The sequence below is a fragment of the Haemaphysalis longicornis genome, unplaced genomic scaffold (assembly GCF_048455015.1).
Source record: "Haemaphysalis longicornis isolate Haplotype H1 unplaced genomic scaffold, Haemaphysalis longicornis Haplotype H1 scaffold_2, whole genome shotgun sequence".
Classification (NCBI taxonomy): Eukaryota; Metazoa; Arthropoda; class Arachnida; order Ixodida; family Ixodidae; genus Haemaphysalis; species Haemaphysalis longicornis.
The window spans coordinates 291091994-291111670 of NW_027526295.1; the positions used below are offsets into that span (position 1 = coordinate 291091994).

The 19677-nt window shown below is 49.7% G+C and overlaps 1 pseudogene across 2 annotated transcripts in view; it reads left to right on the top strand.

Annotated features, from left to right (window-relative positions):
- The window catches only part of LOC144170854 (5-hydroxytryptamine receptor pseudogene), a 269075-nt pseudogene that overhangs the window by 107880 nt on the left and 141518 nt on the right, over nt 1–19677 (top strand). Inside the window, exon 1 of one of the 2 annotated variants that reach the window (XR_013322690.1) lies at nt 17264–17333. The exons of the other annotated variant lie outside the window; for it this stretch is intronic. The product of XR_013322690.1 is annotated as a 5-hydroxytryptamine receptor pseudogene, transcript variant X2 (transcript). Of the gene's footprint in view, nt 1–17263; nt 17334–19677 lie in introns of those variants that run through there. 2 annotated transcript variants of the gene reach the window in all.

Below are 19677 nucleotides of genomic sequence, written 5' to 3' on the forward strand. Positions count from 1 at the left end.
AGTGCGCGCCTAACGTATGAACGGGGGAAAATCCCGCTCGCTCGACCTTTCTCGAACAAGACGACCGGTGTCATTTCACACGGTCACAGCAGCGTTGAGAGTCTGGCTCTGCAGCAGTATACGTTTGAAGTGCGGTACAAAAAGGGGAAACTGAATGGCAATGCTGATGGCTTAAGTCGGAGTCCTTAAGCCAAGAAATGGCCTGTAGACGCCAGACTTTCTCGATTTCTTTGTTTTTCCTGAAAAAGGTTTCGCCTTTACGATTACGTTTTTTTTTGTATGGACATTTCCAATCACGCGAAATGTCACCTTTCAAGTTTGTGCACTTGTCTAAAGTACTGCTGGGCTAAAATATAACTAGTGTAGTTAGTTATTAGCGCATTTTATCGCAACTAAAAGCCTGGTAGATCTTCAGTGTGGATTTGTCTTCGCACTTGCCGGCGATGCGGTTGTGTCTTGCTGTGTTGTTCTGTTGCTTGCCTGACCAAGCCAGAGACGTTCTTGGGGAGCCACTACTCGTCCAGTGATCGGCCCTGTGAAGCTCCAGCACGGTGTCGTACAGCCCAGGCCTGGAGTCGAGCGTCTGCTGAGCACTTCACTGCGAAAGCATCCCTCCGGACAACGGTTGTAGACCCTTATCCATCGGGATCTCGGACCCCCGGCGGAGAAGCTGTTACGAATCGGCCAACGCCACGTGTTTAGTTGTTACGAATCGGCCAACGCCACGTGTATTCCCGCATCAGCCGCCACGTGTTTCCCGCATCAGCTTCCACGTGCGAAGCCACGACGTTCGCCACACCCTTCAGGCCCCAGCGCGGCGGTGAGTCACGCATCGACATACCCGGCTCAGACGTTTCGCTATCGGCGCGATCAACATTCGATAGCGCGACCCCGGCACCTTTCAAGGACACTCTCTCCCCTCTCTCGGACGCCACGTGCAGCAAGGCAATGAATGACTCACAAACTGGGGAAAGAGCTTTGTGTGTGTCTGTGATGTTCGTGGCGTGTTACTGTTGGGGGCGTTTTTTTGGGTATACATAGAAGCAGCACAAACGCTGAAATTCATTCCTGTCTGAGCAGCGAATCCATGCGGTCGCTCTGCTCGAGTCCTGTATTGTAACCTCGCCCGTCAGGGCATTGTATGTTTTTTTGGCTTCGGCTCACCTCTCGCTATGAAGTAAACAGGTACGTTATCCTACTGCTCTGGACTTCTCTTCGGCTGCAACAGCGGCTGGCCGCTCGCATCATACACGCTACCCATCGTATGTTGGAGGCCACGGAGAACGGATCGGGGGCCCCCGCCCGGTTGCAACACCGGGCGTTATATACTTTCGTGTTAAAAATCAGGAGCCATTTTCTTCTGCGCGAGTGGATGACCAGCAAAAGCACACGGCCTTGTGACACACAATATAGGCAACCATAGGCATACTCTCGAGTGTGGACGGCGGTCATCCATAAGAAAGAGTTTTGAGTCTCGAACAGGACACATAAATGCGAACCGCAGTTGAACGCTAGTAAGCTAAGTTCGTCAAGCGAAAGCTATGTTATCCGGCTAGACCACGCAGTAAACGCGCACACAATTGCACAGCAAGACAAAATACAGACGCCGCTTGGCGCAGTGCCGCTGTGGCGGCGATCACGAAGTTTGATGCATTTAGCACCTCGTATCGTTGTCTTGTAGCGCGCGCCCTAACTCTTCCCCTATCCCCCTCTTAAATCGAAACAATCTAACGATTGTAGGCTTTCACCGAGGAAGCCGTCGCCGACACGAATCGAGTCGTTCGGTGGCTGGCGCGGTGTCGCGGCCCTTCCGTCGGCGCGGAATAGAAACAGAAACTATCCGGCTATTAATGTTGGAGTGTGGGTGTATCCATCCAAATTTACATGAGGGAAATATTCGGCTTCCAGAAACCATAGGATTTAAGGGTGGCGTAGAGGGAGTTAACTTCAAGACTCTCGAGGTGACTAAAAGAAGCTTAGAATGCTGGTGGACGAGAAGCAGAGGGGATTGTTGCCTAGGGTAGCTACCAGGTGTAACAAAAAAAAGTACTTTTGCGTGCCCTAAGAGCAGCGCTAGTATTAAACGAGGAGTATAAAACATAGATGTATTAGATTTTTTGGGAACATGACTTGTCATTAGCTCGTTACAAATGGATACCACTATCAATCAATCAATGAATCAACCAATCAATCAATCAAGAACCGCACGTAGGCTTGCTTGACTTTGAGTGCACGTTGCGGTCTCTTAAAGGTCAGAGGGACGCTACCAAGCGTTTCCCGGGTTTGTAAGTGATTGATTGTAGGGTTTAACGTGCCGACGCAACGCAGGCGACGAGGCGCCCCTTAGTGGAATGCTCTCGATTAATTGTGACCACCTGAAGTTCATTAACGCGCGACGAAATATCGTACACACGGGCGTTTTTTTTTCTCGGGTTTGTACCTGGAGAAATTAGCTTTGCTCAATGACGTAAGGACCTGCGGAAACTACCCTTGAACCGGACAATCATGCCGTATGCTTGAGAAAAGGCATGCGAAGATCACCTTCCGTGATCCCTGCACGGACTACAACACAGCAGCAAAAACGGAGCGACCACGAATGAAAGCGCGCATCGACAATTCCGTCATTGAAGTGCCTGTAGCGCCCTCGCGCTAGGATGACGATGGGGATCCCTGTGGATTAGGACTTCAGCGTTTTGTGGCTTTTCTGGTCCGGCATTACCCTTTTTTTTTCTTTTATTCTTCATATATACAGAATAAAAGGGCTAACGCAATGTTGTTATATCGAACTTGTGTCCTCTGTCACCTCGCTCCCTTTGGTCAGTAGATATTATCTTTCCCTAAAAAGCACGCACGCGCGCTCGCGATACAGACATAGCGAGATAGAGAGATAGAGAGAGAGAGAGAGAGAGAGAGAGAGAGAGAGAGAGAGAGAGAGAGAGAGAGAGAGAGAGAGAGAGAGAGAACTTTATTTGCTAAGAATCAGAGCTCGGCTCGAGCGTAGGGGCCCCCTCTGTCGCATTAGTCACAGGAGATTTTGGTTCCCGGTGGCTTCTTCGGCCATCCGGACGCTCACCGTCGCTTTCGCTGTGCAGGGCGGAGGACGAGTAGTGCTGACTTTTCAGTAGAGAAGGAAAGACATTTAGGGGAAATGACGTACAGTTTATACACTGTCTTGTGCGCTTGTCACTCCACCTATACTTAATTTCGTCTGTTTCCGTAACAATGCGAAGCTTCACTTCATTAGTTGCAATGGAAACTCCGCCACAGTAAAAAACCAGCCAATTCCTCCATCGGAAATTGATAAAAGGATGTGTTGCTGCAAAACAACCAGCCACAAACTATAGCTACAACACACGGATGAGAATAAGGACGGGGTGACGTGCTATTCCGCAAAGAAATCTATGGGGCATGGTTCAACTATCGAGTGACATTTGTCGGCTCCCTTGGGAAAAAGCGCAGGGTTTGTGTTCGTAAATGATGCCTCCAGCTTGGACGAACATCTCAGGTGCACCGAAGACGATCAACCTAATTTTGTACCCTGTAGCGTTTTGATCGCACGCTTTGATGCTCGATCAGTTAGTACATACGGAGAATCCGGCACTGAATGAAATGCGTGATACGCTACGCGGGCGTTGGGCGTGAAGCTGACTATACATTGCCCTTAGGGCGAACCCGTTTCATTGCACCTTTCACGGTGTCAGCTGCCTTCAAATTTGCATACCCAAATATTCTGCTCTGTCCGACACTCCACCCGTTCTGCTCTTCTTTCAGCTCGGCCTCAAATTGGCTCATTCATTCGAGAAGCGGTTTCTGCATACCATACCATCCAAGGCCTAAGGGGAATTGGGCGAATGTACACAAAGCATCCTCGCTTGTGCTATGTTTATTTCTGCTTTTTGAAGAACTGTCACCCACCTTACCTTCCCGATGCCTATTTTTTCTCTTCTGGAGACAACGTTACGCCAGCGCAGAACTAACACAGGGTTCGTGGGAGAGTCTTTTGTTCCCCGGCAATCTTCGGCAAACAGTGCGGAGCGACGAGACGTATGGCGATAGGAAATGTAAACACGACTGTGCGATAAGAAGAAAAAAAAGTTGGAGGCGAGCGTAGTTTCTGATAGAAGAAAAGTGCGAAGACTTTCCGGGTGTTTTTCTTTCAAGAGAAACGTTACAGAGCACGCACTCAAAATCGAATAACGCGAGCACAGTGTTGACAGTTAAAGAACAGAAGAGGCTGTTCCGTTTCCTAGAGTTGCTTGCGTTTGAAATCGAATGGCGCCCTCGGGCTTCTCTTTGTCTGCTTCAACCAAGGGGGATCGCTCTCAAAGAAGCGTTCTTTTCATCGGCCGTGTTGTAATGTGGTGGCCTCATGACTTCATATTCATCCCTCGCAAGTATGTACGCTGCGCCGAAGCCTACGGCTTTTCCATTAAAGGAGTACGGACACCAGTGTTCAGGGTTAAGCCCATTATGTAGAGCGCGTCCTTTATTAACCAGAATACCCTGGTTGAAGTATGCCTGCTTGGCGTAGAGCATCCCACTATTTTATCCTAATTCCACTCCGACGGGAGGCCTCGGGAATTGGTGTACAGGAAATGGACCATGTGCGACATTTCCTCTTATATATATGAAAAAAAAAATCAGGGAAGCTTGCAACACCTACCACCTCGTCTTCTCCTGCCCCCAACACCCCCATCCCCTTCCACTGAGCAGTGGGAGTCCGAGCTTACCCGCTCCGCACCGGAGCGCCAGGTCGCCCTGGTGCGGCGCGCACTGGAGGCAGCCCGGAAAAGAGGCCTCGTGGGCTTGGGAGGCTAACCACGCCCTTCTATCCCTTCCCTGTGGCTCAATAAACGTTTTGCCACCACCACCACCAAGCTTGCACTCAGGCGAAGGCTCGAATGGTAAAGATGTTGTAGCTGATCATCGACAGACACAAATTAAGTTTTCGTATCGTTGTGGTGTCGTGGTTGACGTCGGCGGCATGGTATTTTCCTTATGTTGAGCAAAGCCATAATGAGCTCGTCGTTTGGTCGACGTTTTCGTACGCCACTCTGCCAGCGCGACTTATCGTCTCAAGCGTATAGTTTGCAGGCCGCGCCTCTCGAAGCGCGGCCTCTTTGTCGGCCGTGCAAACTATCCTGGGCCTGGCTATGTAAAGTCAATTAACCTACAGCTGCTTCTACATTCAAGTCACGGCTCTTCTACGGTACAGAGCACATGTGCACGATGACACGAGGATAAAAGAGCGAGGGACGTACGCTATGACATGTCTTTAGTATTGCCACGATACGGCGAACGCTGGAGTTTTTGGTGGCCAATGTTGCCGAATCTCTTTAGGTGGGTGTGCTTGGCTTGACGAACGTGCGCTCGATGCACGTGGTGAACGCTGGAGTTTTTTTTTGCCACAACTGGCCACTGTCCCTAAGTGGGTATACTTAGCTTGACGAATGTGTGCTGGAGGCGCGATTGCACGCGCGCTCGGAATTAGTTTGGCATTTTTGATTGCGGACACCACGCACAAGCGATTCGCCCAACAGTTTCGCTTTTAAAAAACGTGACGGAGCAATGTGCCACCACAATGCTATGAATTCATGACGTCACTTCACACGCTTGGGGACATGACGCTTGCAGCGACCACTAGCAGATGCACGTATCTACATCTACATGTGCCACTGGAGGTTAGAATGGAGCCCTTGGCAGAAAAAAAGCCGATATCAGAGAAAGGGGATGAAACATGGACGGGTATTACATTAGAAGTCGTCATCCGCGCCGCAAGCGACAGCCGTCCTCAACGATCCAACGAGATGGTGGGCCTAAACAAGTCCCTTTAGACAGCCCGGGCAGGGAGGCCTTGGTTTCTCCGAATGCTTTGAACGCGACTTCGTAGTAGCAGTCCTTCCTTTTGGCGCAGTACGTACGGCTTCGCGCACGTAGACTGATGATTGGTGTGCTGATGCGGAAACTGGCGTTCTTCAGTTATCGTCCTGGACTCACCGCAGGATGCCTGAAGATGCCAGTCCAACATTGTTTTTTTCTTTTTCGTGTAGCTCCGACCACATCTCCAAAGGCGGCCAAAATGCGACCCCTTTTTCTCGGATAGGGATTGTTGTAATCGCCCCGCACTTACCGAGCGGCCAGCAAGCTTTCTTCGCTGCAGCTGGACCACGACAGAGGAGAAGCTTCCGCTGCGGGGAGAAAGACACGTCAGTTTCCCATAACTTTAATTGATGCCAAACGAGGAAGGGCCGTTTGGCATCAATAAAAGTTACGGGAAACTGACGTTTATTTCCTCCGATTAAAATTTCGGCTTTCGCCTTCTCCTACTCCCTCCTTCTTATTCATACTCTGTAATTCTGTATTTGTCAGGATGGTCTTATGCCTGCTCATTTATTTCCCTCGATACTATTCTCCCATAAGTTGGCGGCCCCCAGAAGACGGTTGTGGTTGCGTGCTAGCACCGTGTTTCTTAGCACAGAGAGAGATAGAGAGAGAAAGAGAGAGAGAGAAAGCTCTTTATTAGAGGAAAGCAGAGAGGTCTGCCGGCATGTTAACGCCGACATGCTACTTTGCGGGGCACGGGAGAAGGGAAAAAGTTGCAATAGGAAGAAAGGTGGAAGGGAGAGAAGAAAGGAGAAAATAATAGAAGTAAAAACAAAGGAGGAAGCGTGTGCGTTGGGGTCCGTCAGTGCGACACGTGAAAAGTCTATGGGCGGTTGTACAGTGCAAGAATGGTCTGGTCCTATATCAGCTCAGCGACGCCGATGTCATTGAGATATTCAAATAATGCGGTTAGCACTTTACGCTGAGAGGAGGGAGATGGCCATGGTCCCAGAAGTGCTTTTAAAGTCAAGGAACTGTGGTTGAGGCACTCGATCTTCTGTGCGAGGTTGTTTCTTGCTTGATAGTATGTAGGACACTCCAGTAAAATATGCTTGACGGTTTCTGGTGAACCGCAGTTGTCACAATAGGGGTTCGAGGTTAGGCCAAGGCGATAGCGGTAGGTATGTGTTAGCGCCACGTTGAGACGTAAGCGATGGAGCAAAGTCTCTAGCCGACGTGGAAGTCGCTCCGGTAACCTCAGTGCCAAAGTTGGGTCGACATGATGCAGGAATGGGTGCTGGTTTTCCGGGAGAGACCAGAAGGTGCTTCTTTCCCTGAAAACAAGCTCCTTTGCTAGCCTAGAGGCATCGTGCTAGTGGCTTCACTAAAGCGAATCTGACCAGCAAGTCTGGACATTATGTTCTGGGTAGAACGCTGCGGTACCATTGTTAGCTTTGAGACTCCCACTTCGTTATCCATTTGAGCATGCGAGCGTGTGTCATTGCTTTCCTCCTTCCTTCGATTCTTGTAATCCTGCTTTCTAATACCCATTGCTGACCGCCTCGGGGTTCCCTGAGGCCCCCATGTGCCGACCATATGTGTACCTCCAGGTGCGCGTCGAGTGCGCGCACCTGTCTTCTGTTATCTTCCTTTTCATGACCTGTTCTCCCCTGTGATTTTGTTTTTGCTGCTTTTTGCTGCTCTTTGTATAGAAATGTAGGTTCATTTCCTGTCGAAACTCCCTTTTTGACTGCTTTTTTTGGGCGCTACGCTTTACTCCCCCCACCAAAAGCGGAGTGTAGTACTCTCTCATGTTTCAATCATGTGACTCTGATTTTTAGAACGGATGTGTATGACCAGATGGGCGCCATATGCGTGAATGGACATATCTTATTTTGACCTCTCTCTTGCCCCCTGTTTCCACGGGCATGTTTCGGCAGGCTCACTCACGAGTGCACCCACACACACCCCACTCTTCACGCATGAGGGAGTGGTGAGCGAGCTCTGCCACCGTTTTAAACTGTCGAGTGTGAGTGCGAGTGAGTGCGAGCCCCACGCGCAGTGAGCCCCGCTTACCCCTCCCAAGTGCGAGCGCCATACGCGGCGAGCCGCACTTCGTACTCGCGAGGGCGAGAGTACTCGCGGGGAGCCCCGCTCATCACTCGCGGGTGCGAGTGCCACTCGCCGTAAGCCCCGCTCACCACCCGCGAGCGCACTCGCGCAACCCGCGCCATTGGCGGGGCTTACCGCGGTGAACGTCACTATTGCACTGGTAGTCGCCATTGGCTATTCGTGGAAGGAGTTGCTCGCTGTGGTGGTTGTAACGGCGGGATTGCTTATAGCTTCGGAAATATGTCGTCACTGAGCTCCTGCTATGGGGCATCCTAGAATTAATTTTCTGGTAGCGCGTTTATTTATAAGTATGATTTGAATGACCCTCTGACGCCGTAATCCACTAATACTTATAAAGCTTGGTGTTGGGCTAGTTGGTATCTAGACATAATGAAACAAATAGCGCTGAACTTGATATACAAACAGCCAGGCTAACAAAAAAATTGGCTATCCAGTATATGTGATCGGTTCTGTTGCAAGAACGGTTATGTCGGTTGTTGTTTATAGAAAAGAATCGACGTGTGCACAACCAGAGAGACGTGCGGTGGTGATGCCGTATATTCTTGGTTTGTCCCATCCCTGGAAAAAAATAGGGGGCAAACATGAGGTACAGGTAGTTTGTTCTGCACCAGATAAGCTTGGAAGCATGTGCAATCTGGTAGATAAAGCACTGAAGACCAAGAAAATGGGCACTTGTAGAGACATTGGTTGTGGTGTCGCGCACATGCGCAAGTTTCTGAAGTGCTCTGTTGGCGTTGTATACATGGTCCCGCTTACTTGCAAAAAGGCGTACATCGGGCAATCAGGACGATGTCTAAATGAAAACCTGGAGGAGCACCGTGCGCTGCGTCAGCAGACGGCTATTTCTGGCAATCTGGCACAGCACTACGCCAAGGGCAAATGCACTCCAGATTTCCCAAACACGAAGGTGCTCTTAAAATCACGGGACAGAGTTACAAGGGAAATCTGCGATACATTTTCTATGGTTTCTGGCCTAGAAGGTGAGTGCGTCAGTTGTCTGTCAGTATGGTTGCTGGAAAGAGGACTCAGTATCTAAAAAACTGTTGTATGAAGTAATATAACTCGTACGTGCACTGGGAAGTGATATGAGGTGGCAGGGGTATTTATATGTTGTCTTGTTTATTAAACTTTTCACAGTTGCTAGTAGCGCATGTTCCGTTTTGCGTGCCCTTTTTTTTCCTTTTATGCTGTTGTCGTCGTGCTAAGTTCAGCGCTATTTGTTCCATTAAGCACTAATCCGGTGTCATGACTCATGGATGGTCTGCTGAACACACTCGCGTGCAAGGGGAGACCACGAGGGGTGAGCGCGAGTGAGTGCGCATGGTGACGGCGAGTGGTGAGCGTGAGCGCGAGTGGGTGCGAGTGGTGGAGGTCGCGTAGTGAGCTTGATTGCGAGTGGTGAGGGCGACTGGTGAGCGTGAGTGTGAGTGAGTGCATGAGGAGGAGTAGGAGGAACAAACGTTTATCTTACATATTTAGAGCAGGAAAAATACATTTTTTGTGCGAATGTGAGTGAGTGGCGCCAAGTTTTGCCGAGGTATGGGCCACTGGACACTGAAACTAGCAATTACCTTGTTAAGTTGATTGGTTTGTTCTTCCCTCTTGGAATTCTCTCATTTTTTTCATTGCCGTCCAAACATGAACCGATTGTATGAACTCTCCCTCCCCTTGCTACATTATTTCTATATAATACTGAAACCAGCATACTATGTATTTTGAAGAAAGCAAGTCCTCTCTCTAAAATGTCAGTAAACTTTTATTTTTATGTTTTTCTCGTGTGTCCCTTTCTTTACTTACCTTATATATATACATATAGCGCTCGAGAGAGCCAGATTTATTAACGCCGGCGGCAGACCCGCTCCAAAATAATGCTTACCCGCATGTTATGCTTGCACCACTAGAAACGCGAAGTTGAAAGCCAGAAATGCAGAGCATCATATAAATAGGAGTTTTGCAACCCAAGGCTTCTTTTTCTTGCGAACTTGGGCTTGGTTCGGAAGCTCGAGACTTCGGTAAACGGAAAAGGCGCGTGCGAACCCCTGATAGCAGAACTCTCATCCGACACCCGTCAGAACAGGTTGGGAGTATTTATATTTGGTTTCATGCCACTCAGTTCGTCATCCGCCCTTTTTTGCGCAAGTGTTTTTTAGCAGCGTTTATCGCCCCTGTTTAACTTGTGTATTATATTTCCCTGGAATGTAAACATTGTTTATAAGTTTACCATCACATCACTTTGCTCGCCTGAATAAACAACCGCACGCTATAGCAGTACTTTTTTTTCACTCGGTAATTTTTCCCGAATACACGCAGAAAAAAAAAAAAGGTATTTCATCGATATTGTGGCTACGCTTAAAATAATCGCTGCGCTACTTGATTTCTCGGAGAATTTCTTACAAAATATTATTATCACGGGACGAAGGTCTCACCTGGTCTCCTCCGACGTGGTTCCGAGTACCCACGAAGCTTCGTGGCTGCCTTCAGGGCATCGCTGTTGCGGGGCCAGGCATCATCAAGGAAATCATCGTCAAGCGTGGCGGCAGGACCTCGCTGTTGAATGTCATCCGCATCGTAACCTCCTCCTTGCCTTGGCCTCCACCAGGGATAATGTCACGGGACAAGGTGTACAATGCCCCAGGGCCATGCCCACCAGAGATGACGAAGAAGGAGTGGGGGGTGTGGAGCCTGCGCGGGCTTTGTCATGGCAGCCATGTACAGTCATGGACAAATATAAATGCGAAGACGAAAGTATAACCTTTAACACACAAATAGCGAAATTTCGTTCCATGCAAGTCAACTTGCCGCCTGGATTTATTACAGTAACAAAGCTTGGAAATGTGTCTTTCCAAATATACCAATAGGGGACCCCTTTAGGGGTGAAGCCCCTTAGGGGCTATGGCTGATGGCGTCTCCAGTCGTCGTCATCGTCGTCGTAAAAGTCGTCTCATGTAGTCGCGGTACTGAAACACGGGGAAACCCATTTACGCCTCGCGCTAGAATGTAACGCGTGCTAATCGCAGTATACTGTAAACAAATAAAAATAAATAAAAAGCACCGGTACAGCCGTTTGCGCCTCGCGCTAGAGCGCTTCGCGACGGGCACTAAAAAAACGCCAAGACACTGGTTTGCAGCTCGCGCTAGAGAGTTAGTGCTTCGAAGACAAGAGACTTTTATAGCAAAGCTGTATACCTCTATCTCTCAATGGTTTCATCTGCGTTGGCAAAAACGCCAAGGCGCGAAGAATACACCTATACACCGCATGCTTCGCTCCTCCGCAGGTTTAACGTTAGTGGAGATGATGATGATGATGATGCTGATGATGATGATGGTGGTGGTTGCACGTTTATGGCGCTAGGCCAACTAGGGAAAGGAGCGCTAAAACAGTGCTTGCGTATGAAGGATGAAGACGTAAACTTTAAATTCGCTCAACAAAAACAAAAAGTAACATCAGTAAAAGAAAATAAGCATGTTTCGTGTAAAAGGCCAGGTTGTGATTGTGCGTGGCATGAGATTAGGCCTAAAAAACTACGCTTGATAGGAAATGAGGTGTGAAAACTTGATTTCACTGAGAAACTTAAAGGCCAACTGCACTGAAAATTTTCTTTGTCCAAATAAGTACTCCATGCTCTTAAAATCACCATTTCGAAATCCTTAGCTTCGTAATCACAGAGAGCGCTAGGTACCGCCGTTCAAAGTACCTCCGAGCAGACGACGTTTGCACCTGGCAGAGAGTCGCCGAAACAAGTTTCGAACGACCTGTGACGGAGGTTGGGGAACCTGTCCCGTGAAGTCGTGCTTCTCCGGCGACTTGCAGGGCGCTCCGCCGGGCGCAGGGATGCGTTCGCCCGGGGTTTCTCCGCTACACCAGAGCGATGTATCACGGTCGCCATCACATGTTTAAACTAAACACGCAGGCATTAATGTCCGCCATTTTAAATGCAGAGCATTTCAGTAACTCACGATGTCACCCGCGTTGACATCCGTAGTCCGCACCGCACCCCTCCCTACTATATAAAAAAAACACTATCCGGCGCCCGGTTTCGATCCCTCTACCCTGCGGGCGGAACGCAATGTACATGGTGCTCTACCCACTCCGCCACAAAGCCGACACAGAATGGAAAACTACGAACGCGCCTTATATCGTTGACTCATTCAAATTACTGCTGATGAGCGCTCTCTCGTCAGCAGTTGCCACAAGTGCAACAACATTAACGTAACGCAAACTACTTAACGTCGTGCGCCCCCGGAAATGCTCTGCATTTGATCGTGCCCCTCGCGAGGGGGATGTTTCACTGCGTCTTCTCTCGGTCGCGGGACCCGTGGCGCCATCTGGCAGAGGCGCGGCACAACTCGTAGCACTTTCTTTGAAAAAGCGCCTCGAAAGCGCGGCAAATATGAAATAGGGATGACGCGCTTTCGAGGCAATCCGCCAACGCGGCTGCTTTGTGTACAGACTCGGCAGCGAGCGTCCCAGGATTTTGTTTGTCACTTTCGAGCTCTGATTTCGAGGCTCTGGTTGACCAGCTGCCCGAACCATATATCCTTATAGGTGACGTCAATGCGCACAATTCTCTTTGCCTCTTTTACCGAGCGGATGCCTGAGATCGCTAGGTAAGGAAGTTTCTAACATCTTCAGATGCATGCCTTTTTGCTTTTACCCGATTTACGTTTTGCCTACGTTCGTTCCTCGCTGTCTTCCGGACGCGACACGGCCTCGTGTGAAGGCAGCTCGTGTGCTCCCCAGACCCCAACCTGCCGGCGGCGCGGTGGCGCGTAGTTCGAATTGTCCGTGGCGGACGCCACTCGCGTTCGCATCAACGGGCGTTGTTTCTATGCACAGACTTCTATGGAGGCTTGGCAGGGCCAAATCGTACAGTTCGAATCGTCCATGAAGTTTGTGGAAGTTCGAATTAACGAGCTTTCACTATGCCGGCTGCCCTCAACAGCGCCGCCGGTGCGGTACGCATGACAACGGCCACCACCGTAGCCAGCGTCTACGTCCGACCACAGTAACCCTGAGAAGAACTTCTTGCTGGGCTAGTTGGTGAATAGATGTCAAATCATGGCACAGTAACCCTGGTACGCCGTGGCCCTGCACTGGCAGCGGGAAATCCCTGAACGCAGACACCGTTTCCACACGTGCACATAAACAGAACGTGTCCGCTCTGCTATAACTCCCCATTCCGGTCCCCGCCGCTCCCTTGAGCAGCGAGTCTGCACAGACGAGCTCTTGCGGCACTTCCGAATTGGCGTTTCACTTAGCCAACTCGACGCCACACCATGGCGCGGTCCCACACGCTGTTGCGTCTCCTGCACAAACCCACCCGTGTGTTGACTGCTTTGCCGCTAATAACAGGGACACTTCCCCTGTAGCGCCACCATCATCATCAGTAGATTGGCCAGCTGGCACAGCGGAACACACTCGGCACCCGGCACACTTTGGGAACAGCACCCCGTTTCCACTCGCTTCGTTCCGACCATGGCGCAGCCAGCGCAACCGTAATAAACGTGGGCTCGGCCGCACCGCCTCATCGGCCGCCTACACTACCATATGGGTCCGTGCCCACACGCTACTCAAGATATGGACAACAAACTGCAGAACCAATAGCCAAGTCAAGGTGGGAATAAGTGGTGTGTCCTATATTGCAGTATGTAGGCTGTTTCTTATTGAAAAGGCATGCTCCTGAAGATATTAGAAATTTTTATATGAGGCGATCTCGGGCATCCGTACGATTACAGTCCCAGAGTGCATTATGCACGTTGAGGTCGCCTAAGAGAATGAAAGGTTCCGGTAGCTGATCTACCAGGCCATCGAAGCCTGAGCTTGAGAGCTGGAAGTCAGGAGGGAGTGCAGAGAGCATAGTGTTACAAGCCCTTAAAGATAATGGTTCGAATGGCCAGAACCTGTAGGGTGGTCTGTAGTTGGACAGTGTGGCACGCCAATGATTTTCGCGCAATGATGGCCACACAGTCTGAGGATGTGCCACCACCATCCCTGTCCTTCCTAAATACCATGCAACAATTCAAGAAATTTGTGTGCTTGGGGTTTAAATGCGTTTCTTGGACACGCATTACACTTGTCTGATTAGTATGCAATAACTCATAAACATCAAGTTTATTAAGAAGGCCTCTGCAGTTCTATTGAACATAATTTATTCTTCCTATTATATACATCTAAGAGCTACTGGAGCGTGCGTGTGCGTATTGAGGTTCTGTGTTGCGGTCTTGAACTCTGGTAGGAAGCTTTTTGGGCCTGTCTATTGGCTTGGCCGTCGGAGGCCACTCCCTGCGCTGCGTTGCAGGCAGGAACGTCCCGATGTCCATCTCGTCGTCAGATGTCTGGGGAGTGTCCGACGGACCGGGACCCCTGGACTTGGCACCCCTTCGGGTGCCCTTTGTTTGATCCGCCACCGCCGAAAGTGTCTGGATCGCCATAAGTGGCACGGGTGGTGTGGTGGGGGTGGGAGCCGATGCAGGTGCCCCTGTGTCCATTTTTTCTGCAGCCTCCAGCGGTAGCAGAGAGGGTGAGGATGGAGGGGCCGCAGCGGCATCGGTCCCAATAGTGACTGCTCCCACCTCAACAGCTGCTGGCTGAGCAGGTGGTGTGGTGACGGGTTGGGCTGCTTGCGACTACCCAGGGGGGTGGGGGAGACGGGACGGGACCAAGTCCGACTCTCGGTGCTGGGTCCCTGCCGAAACCAGACGCCGCTCCGCCCCCCGGTGAGCTGCGTTGGCGTACTTTCCCAGAGGGAAAGAGGCGCTTCTGGGAAGGTAATGTTCTCGTTGACTTTTAAAGTAATGATTTGTTTTTCTATCTTGAACTTTTCACAACTCCTGGAATAGGCGGCGGGCGGTCTTTGGCAGTTCGCACAGGCGAAGCTCTGGGATTCACAATTGCCGGTTGGGTGATCTTGTGCTGCACATTTTGTGCACGTCAATTCACCGTGGCAAGTGGTTGTGCCGTGCCCAAACCGCTTACACTTGAAGGAGCGGCGTGAGTTTGGTACGTAGGGTCGGATCGGACATCCCATGAAACCTGCGTTGATCGACTCGGGAAAAGTTGAGCGGTCAAATGTCAAGATTATATGTTTGTTGCTATTATTTGGTCATTTTGGCGTATGGTGATTCGCCTCTCTGCTGTCACGCCCTGATTACAAAGGCCCTCGAGCAGATCTGCTTCGGTCTCATTTTTAAAATCCCGATCAGAGATCACACCTTGGCAGGTATTAAAGCTGCACTGGGGTGGAATCTTGATGTTAACATCGACCATGAGCGCTTGCTCGAGGAGGTTACGGGATTGTTGTTTGTTATGGACTTCAGTCAGAACTCGCGTTGTGAGTTTCTTAGCCTTGAATGATTTGCCGATAAGGCTTTCGATAAACTTGGAGGTGAGAAACACAGACTGGGAAGTGATGGGCTTTGACTTATCATGGAATGCCATTATCAAAAATGCGGGAGAAATTATCGGGCATACGGAGCGAGATGAAAGGCAGTGGAGGAAAATAAACTTCGGTGCGGCCCCTTTTCAGAGACCGATGCCGCTTGTTGGGGGGGGGGGGAGGGGGGAGGGGGGGGGAGGGGGGAGGGGGGGTAGAAAATACCTTATGCTATAGTATAAAAGCAGGGGACGGGGGTACTTTTGTCAGAAACCTTACCCTGATTGCTTGAGGGGTCCCGAAGCTCCCTGCCTAGTAAACAGATGGGGAGCCCATCCGCCGGAGCTTGACCTGGGCTCCGAGGGTTTCTATCCTTCACCTTAAAACACATCGTCGCGGTAGGTTACAACTTATGTTTGGGGGCTCAGGGTCCGCGGTGTCGTCTATACCGTCACAAAGATTACTCAAGGTGCCCCGTGCGGGGCACCTTAGTGGAGATGGCACGGGATTTTTTTTTACCTCCACAAACCATATTCTTTCATTTTGCGTGTTCTGGTTCATTATTTTGTGTGCGCGTTTTATTTGTCTGTGACTGTACATACTGAAAATGCGTCGATGACATCTCTTCGCAAATAGATCGTCTCGTCTCCTAAAAATATGACTTCACCATCACTAAAGGTTCGTCTAATCTTTTTCCTGCCACCACGTAACAATATTTTCCTTCAAGTTTGCTGCTATCGGTTTGCGCTAGAGAGATACTTCATGTCATGAAAACGCTACAGAAAGCAGTGCGGTCCTAGTCATAGCTTATGCCAGATGCGTTGTCTGTATTGCTTTTATATTAAGTTGTATATACCGATTATTCGAAGGCGTTGCGGAACATTATCCCAGCTGCTGCGACGGTGACGTCGAATCAACAACAGTGGTAAGCAGTTTACGTAATATAATTCTGCCTTTTGGGTCGTGTAATGGCGCGGCAGTCTGCACGAGAATGTACGCTACCTGCGAGGGATCATTTTACCGCTATTCTTTTGCGCACACGCATAATATGCGCTATTGACGCATGCAGACAGGCACCTTTTATTTAAGAGGCGCGTGACAGCGATGTCACACAGGCAATGTTTTCGCCGTCATCGCCTATCTCGACTGCAAGACGTCATCGCCCTTCTTCATAGACTGCAGGACACGTGCTTGCGTCTATGCTAGGTTCTTACGGGCATGGATTTTCGCTTAATTGGACGACATGACAGCTGGTCTCTGCAAATCAGAAAGAAAGTCACAAGTGGCCAGTAAGCTGTACGCTGAATATTTGTATCGTCAATGTGCGGCAAATGGAAGTAGTTTATACGGTACCCATGCCTCCAATGTGTACCGCAATGTTTTTACGGTACATACGGCACGGCTCGTTATTTTTAACATTATTGTTGGATAAACACAACGTTCTTTACTAAACTCCAAATGACGCACAGCGACATTTAAGACTTTTCGAGATTTCATCAAAGCATTTGTAAGTGAGAAAACAAGAATCATTTCATAAAGGTCGGCGAACCAAACAGCGAAAGGCACCTTTACCCGAGTCGTAATATGAAAGCAACGGCCATGCACATGGACGGCGATACGACGCGCAGAAGGCATTGTTTGTCCTTAGTGTAAATATCGACCGACCTCCCATGGGCTGGGAGCGTAAGAAAGCAAGCTCTTTTCATCCGCGCATAACCGAAAAGCTGAGGCTGTCAGATAAGTTTGCGAACAAACGCCGGCAAAAGGTGTGCTCTGCTCTTTTCCTCTCGAATCGGCAACCCCAATGGGATGCCCTGAACCTTCAAAGATGAGCGAGGCCATCGATCGCCGACATTTAATATAAGGGTCAAGGAGCAGCTGCAAAAAGAAGTCTGCTTGCATACAGCGTGCCAATGACAGCCAGTCTTCCACTGAGAAAACTTGCGCTTTAAAGATACGTCCCGTCATTCCGACGGTGTCCACTGGAAACCGCGCGGTCGAATGGTACGTCGTTATTTTTCGACCCTTTTCGGAATATTCGGACAACTCAAATGTTTGTTTTCGCCGAGTTTAAAACCACAGACTGTGGCAGCTTCAGTTTATTGCTTACGTGGACAAGCGAACGTGTTTGTCATGCGCCTGAGACGCTTTTTTATTCCTTTTATGCGGTTTTAATGGGCGCAGTAAGCAATAGTTTCTTAAGTTACCAGAGTAATGGACCCAATTATTGGGTGCCACATTTGACTCGATGGTAAGGAGGTCACGTTCGGATCAGAAGCAGCTTCAACTTAGGCGAACACAAAAAACACAGGAGGACGACGAACGCAGGACACGCCGGTGTCCTGTATCGTCTGTTTGTAGAGGAACGCAAAAAACACAAAAACACGGAGAATACAGTACAAAGCAGCAAGTCCTTCATTTCTCGTCTTTTTGTGTTTTTTTGTGTGTGTTTGTCTAAGTTCAAGCTGCTTCCAATCTGAATATGTACTCGCTTCGCACAGATCAGAGCCCTTTTACGAGGTAAAGCAAGTCGTTGGGGCTGATTTTTCCCCGGACGCTAGAAGCGACGTTTGATCTGTCAAGGTTTCGTCATATGTTAAATATTTGCCAAGGTGCTAGACTAATCGCATCCCCGTACTATGACGCTCTGCACAGTTCACGCACACGTTCATTCGCCGAAAAAAAAACAATTTCATTATTCATCACCCTATTTAAGTAGGGAGAGCCTGTTTCAAGTAATTTAACCGCACATCTCCCCCCTAGAAGGTTATTTCAAAGTAACGTAACGTCGCCTCACCTTACTTAAACCCACCCTAACCTAAGCTAAATATTTTATAAAACTTACCTAAATCTAACCTCACCTTATCTGACCGAGCACGACCCGAGTTTTTGCAATTTCAGATCCCAGCGTGATGCTGCGGAACGACCTGCAAAAAGGCTGTTTAAAGGGACACTGAAGTGAATTTGTCAAACTTCTGTTTTTGTTGGCGTTGCATAGTCTGGTTCAAATAACCACACTTGTCATCGCTTATCCGGTTGATGAAGCACTATGTAATTTCTAATGACTGAAATAAGAAAAAAATACCACGCTACATTTGCGCGGCTGCAACAACTAGCAGCAGTGACGCGTATTTGAGATGCGATGTGATTGGACGGTGTCCAAGATTGGATTATAAGCCAGTATTGGTTTCGGTTCTGTGCAACAACGTGCTGGGCAATCGACATCATCATTAGTAGAGTCTAAGGAATCGGCATACTACGCTTCCGCAGTGGTGTCGGCTGTCTAATGCGTCAGATAAGCCTGCCAGCAGTGCTTAAAATTGTAACGTTCACTAGCCGAGGCCACGGAGCAGGAATAGGATATGAGGTGAAACGAAGCTTCCTAGTCTGGCCAGATAAGGTCACAAGCGCTCGTCATAGTTTAAGCTAGCGGCATCTGCCGCGGGTCGAGAAAGTGCACGGCCACCACGATCCGCGTTTCACTGCGCAGCCACGGAATGGATTCCGGCCGATATCATTTCGTCCATCAGGTGCCGCTACCCTCTCCTTCGCCGTCGCAGCTACGAAGCTTTGCAGTCCGCCTTAGTTTTCATTGTGACACTGGTCGCTCGTCCGCGCTTGAAGCAATGAGCCGTTTCGCCTCCTACATATTCTTGCCCCGTGGTCGAGGCGTGCAGGGGCGGAGCGCCCTCCGCGTCATCGCAGACGCTCAACTGTGAGGCGTTCCGCCCCCACCTTTGCAGCTTGCCTGGCTCGTCCCTGTACCATAAGAGGCGTGTTCGCACCAGGCCGAGAGTCCGCTTCGGCACTGTGCCCGAAAGCAGTCTGTGCTTGTGTCAACGCCACGCCAACTCGCCAGCGCATGAGCGTTAGTCTGTACGCATTCTGCCAACTCGCTCGCGGAGCGATGAAGGTTTGAGCGCGAAAAGGTGAATTCAGGGAATAAAGTAGCATTTACTACAAAATAACTAACTTGAAAAAAGCAACCAAGTCCTATCGGAGATTCGAACTTGCGTACTGCAAAAAAATGCACCCTGTGCTTCAGACCCCTCGGCCGTGGCCATAGCGCTGCAGGGTACGGAAACAGCCTGTTTATTTTTTTTAGTGTCAGCATTCCCACCAGCTCAGATGGCTATTTCCTGAACAACGCCTGGGCAGTAAGCGTCCAGCATATCCCCACAATATCTTATCCCTAGCGACTGCATTCCTTAAGCGATCTAAAAGCGACAGAAAAGCAAAAGCAAATGTGCGGTCGTGCTGATGACTGCTGAGCTAATTCGCCCAGCGCGAAAAGTGCTTCCTGCACCTTGGTTTTCCCATTGCTTCCCGCACCTTGGAATTCCCATTT